General features: G+C 40.1%; 1 pseudogene; it reads left to right on the top strand.

Moving 5' to 3' along the window:
• The first annotated feature begins 129 nt into the window (after positions 1–129).
• The window catches only part of LOC101981689, a 129,542-nt pseudogene continuing 125,429 nt past the window's right edge, over positions 130–4,242 (top strand).

Below are 4,242 nucleotides of genomic sequence, written 5' to 3' on the forward strand. Positions count from 1 at the left end.
TTCTGCCTGAGGATTTATAATGTGTGTGAAGAGGTTATTTTGAATCAGACCAAGTCTGCCGCTGTGGTGGTTCACACACACGTGGCGGCTTGGGAGGCGGCGGCAGCAGTAGCAGCAGGCGCCGCCGGGATGGGCGGGGCGCACGGGGAAGTGCACCCGGAAGTGCAATCTGAACCCCAGAACACTAGCAGTGAGAGAGCGTGCCCGCTCGCTCTCAGGGTAGGTTGCAGGTTTGATGGGCGCTGGTGGCTAATGAGCTGCCCGATACCAGACGCCGGAGTGCACTGGGCCGGGGAGCGCGCACAGGGAGTCGTGAGCAGAGTCGGTGTGGAAAGCTTTCCTCCGGCGATCAATCTCGCTTGCAAAGGCTGCACTAGGTTCCCCTTTGCAGCGCTGGCTGAAACTGGGACCCTTGGGGTGGCTGTGGCCAGTGCCCGGGTCCTGGTGCGGGTACGGGGCCCCACGTTGGGCGCCAAGTGAAGGCGGATCAAATTAATACAGGCCAATTGGTATAATATAAAAGCAACTTTAATATAAATGGAACACTCACGCAACCGAAGTTCCCGCCATGCCCAGAAATAGGAGCCAGGAAGAAGGGGTTACCAGCGTTTGTGCACCCCAATTTATAGACAGGAAGAAGGCCGTCAGGCCCCCAAAGGGCGGGCTCTCTCTACAATCACCTTAGAACCTTCATCTGGTGATGGATGAAGATAGAGACAGAGACCCACATTGGAGCACCAGACTGAGCTCTCGAGGTCCAAATGAGGAGCAGAAGGAGTCAGAACATGAGGAAGGAAGTCAGGACCTCAAGGGGTGCACCCACCCACAGTGACAGTGGGGCTGGTCTATTGGGAGCTCACCAAGGCCAGCTGGACTGGGACTGAATAAGCATGGGATAAAACCGGACTCTCTGAACATGGTGGACAATGAGGGCTGATGTGAAGCCAAGAACAATGGCACTAGGTTTCAATCCTACTGCATGAACTGGCTTTGTGGGAACCTAGCCTGTTTGGATGCTCATCTTCCTGGACCTGGATGGAGAGGGGAGGACCTTGGACTGCCCACAGGGCAGGGAATCTGGACTGCTCTTCAGACTCGAGAGGGAGGGGGAATTAAGTAGGGGGAGGGGGAGAGGAGTCGGAGGAGGGGAGAGGAGTGGGAGGAGGGGAGGGAAATGGAAGGCGGTGAGGAAGCAGAAATTTTTTTCAACAAAAAAAGTAAATAAATAAATGAGTGTAAGACCCTAAAAAAAAAGAAACACTTTATATCAATTCAAAAGGGGCATTCCCAATCCTGGTGATCCTCCACTCCTCTAATTAGAAGATACTATAGCCATAGAAGTATGTGTAACACAAAGTAGTCTCCTTGCTTATCATTAGCTAATTGTTGATGAACTCTCTTAACAGAAACTCCGCTCAGAGACACAGAGGCCAGAGGTACTTTCTCCCTTAGTCCTTTGATTACAGAGGTCAGCAGTAAGAGACAGATTTGATTATTTCCCTCTCTCTGGGCACCTAAGATATGGGCATGAATAGTTGGAATGTCTGAGAAATGGGAAACCTAAGGCAGATGTGATCTGTTTTATTATTTTCATGTCTTCCTCCTCTTTACTTGTATTTCTAATCCCCATGCTCCTACTCTTGCAAGTGCTATTTTTGTCAAGGCTAGACTCCAACACTGGAGGGAGAAAGGTGCAGGAAGAAGTTTAAGAAAACATTCAGCAACATAAAGAGCAGTATGGCACCGCCACAAACTAGTGGTTCTACACTAGCAAGATCTGAACATCACAATGCAGATAAGACAGAATAAAATGACCTTAAAAATAACGTCATGAAGATTATAGAGGGCTTTAAAGAGGAAATGAATAATTCCCTTAAACAAGTGGAGGAAAAGACAAACAAGAAATGGAAGAAATCAACAAATCCCTTCATGAACGTCAAGAAAGAACAATTAAGCAGGCAAAGGAAATGGTTCAAGACTTGAAAACTAAGATAGAAACAATAATGAAAGCACAAACAAAGGGAATTCTGGAAATGGAAAATTTGGGTAAATACTCAGGAGCTATAGATGCAAGCATATCAAACAGAATACAAGAGATGGAAGAGAGAATTTCAAGTGCCTAAGCTACAATAGAGAAAATAGACTCACTGATCAAAGAAATTGATAAATCCAACAAATCTTTAACACAAAATATCCAGCAAATCTGGGACACTATTAAAAGACCAAACCTATGAATAATAAGCATTGAAGAGGGAGAAGAAATTATTTGTCGCTATTATTGCTTAATGTCAATGGTCTCAATTCACCTATAAAAAGACACAGGTTAACAGAATGGATACGGAAACAGGTTCTATCCTTCTGCTGCATAGAAGAGAAAACTCAACTTCATAGACAGATAATACTTCAGAGTAAAATGTTGGGAAGAGATTTTCAAATCAAATGGACATATAAAAGAAATGGAAGTAGCTATTTTAATATCAAACAAAATAGACTTCAAACTAAAGGCAACAAAAATAGATTAAGAAGGATATTTTATATTCATCACAGGAAAAGTTCATCAAGACAAAGTCTCAATTCTAAACAAGTATGTCCCAAATAAAAGGGTAACATCATTTGTAAAAGACACATTATTAAACCTCAAATCACACATCAAATCTCACACAAAAATAGTAGAAGACATCAACAACCCATGGTCACCACAGGACAGAATTGCTAGACAGAAACTTACCAGATAAATAAAGAAAATAACATCAGTTATTACTCAAGTGGATTCAACAGACATCTATAGAACATTTCACCCTAAAACAAGAGAATATACCTTCTTTTCAGCACCTTATAGAACCTTCTCAAAAACTGACCACATACTCAGTAACAAAGCAAATTTCAACAGATACAAAAAGAAAATTGGATAACCCCCTGTATCCTATCTGGATCACCATGGCTTAAAGTTAGAAATCAACAACAACATTAATTGCAGAAAGCCTACAAACTCATAAAAAATTAACAATACTCAAATGAATCACACCTGAATCAAGGAAGAAATAAAGAAATTAAAGACTTCATAGAATTTAATGAAAATGACCACACAACATATCCAAACATATGAAACACTCTGAAAGCAGTGTTAAGAGGAAAGTTCATTGCACTACGTCCCCATATAAATAACTTCATGAAATCTCACTCTAGCAACTTAACACCACATCTCAAAGATCTAGAACCAAAAGAAGCAAACTCACTCATGATGAGCAGACACCAAGAAATATTCAAATTGAGGGCTGAAATCAATAAACTAGAAACAAGGAAAGCAATACAAGCAATCAATGGGACAAAGAATTGATTCCTTGAGAAAAATCAATGAGATAGACAAAGCTTTATCCAAACTAGACAAAAGACACAAAGAGAATACCCAAATTAAAAATCAGAAATTAAAAGAGGGACATAATGACAGAAAATTAATAAATTAAAAGAATCATATGTCATAAACCTATAACTCCTTGAAAATTAGATATTTTAAAGGAAATAGGCAATTTTCTGGATAGATACCACATGCCAAAATTATACCATGAAAAATAAATCATTTAAATAGACCTACAACACCTAAGGAAATAGAAACAGTCATCAAAACTCTTTCAATCAAAAAATCCCAGAACCAGATGGCTTCAGCATCGAATTCTACCAGAATTTTAAAGGAGAGCTATTTCCAATACTCCTCAAATTTTTCCACAAAATAGAAACAAAAGGGACACTATCAAACTGTTTTTACAAGGTGACAGTTACTCTGGTACTCATACCATAGAAAGATGCAAGTAGGAAAGAGATCAATCTCCCTCATGAGCATTGATGAAAATACTCAAAAAAAGTACTTGCAAACTGAATCTAAGTCACATCATAAAAAATGATCCACCATGATCAAGTAGGCATCATTCTAGAGATGCAGGGATGGTTCAACAAATAAAAAATCCATCAATGTAATCTACCATAAAAGCAAACTGAAAGAAAAAACTAAATGATTATCTCATTACATGCAGAAAAAAACATTTGACAAAATCCAACACCCCTTTATGATAAAGGTCATTGAGAGAAGAGCTACAAGTAACATAGCTAAGCATAATAAAGGCAATATATAGCAAGCCAACAGCCAACATCAAACTAAATGGAGACTAGTTTAGAGATTCCACTAAAATAGAAACAGACAAGGCTAACACTCTCTCTGTATCTATTTAAGATAGTACTCAATGTTCT

The sequence above is a fragment of the Microtus ochrogaster genome, unplaced genomic scaffold (assembly GCF_000317375.1).
Source record: "Microtus ochrogaster isolate Prairie Vole_2 unplaced genomic scaffold, MicOch1.0 UNK16, whole genome shotgun sequence".
Classification (NCBI taxonomy): Eukaryota; Metazoa; Chordata; class Mammalia; order Rodentia; family Cricetidae; genus Microtus; species Microtus ochrogaster.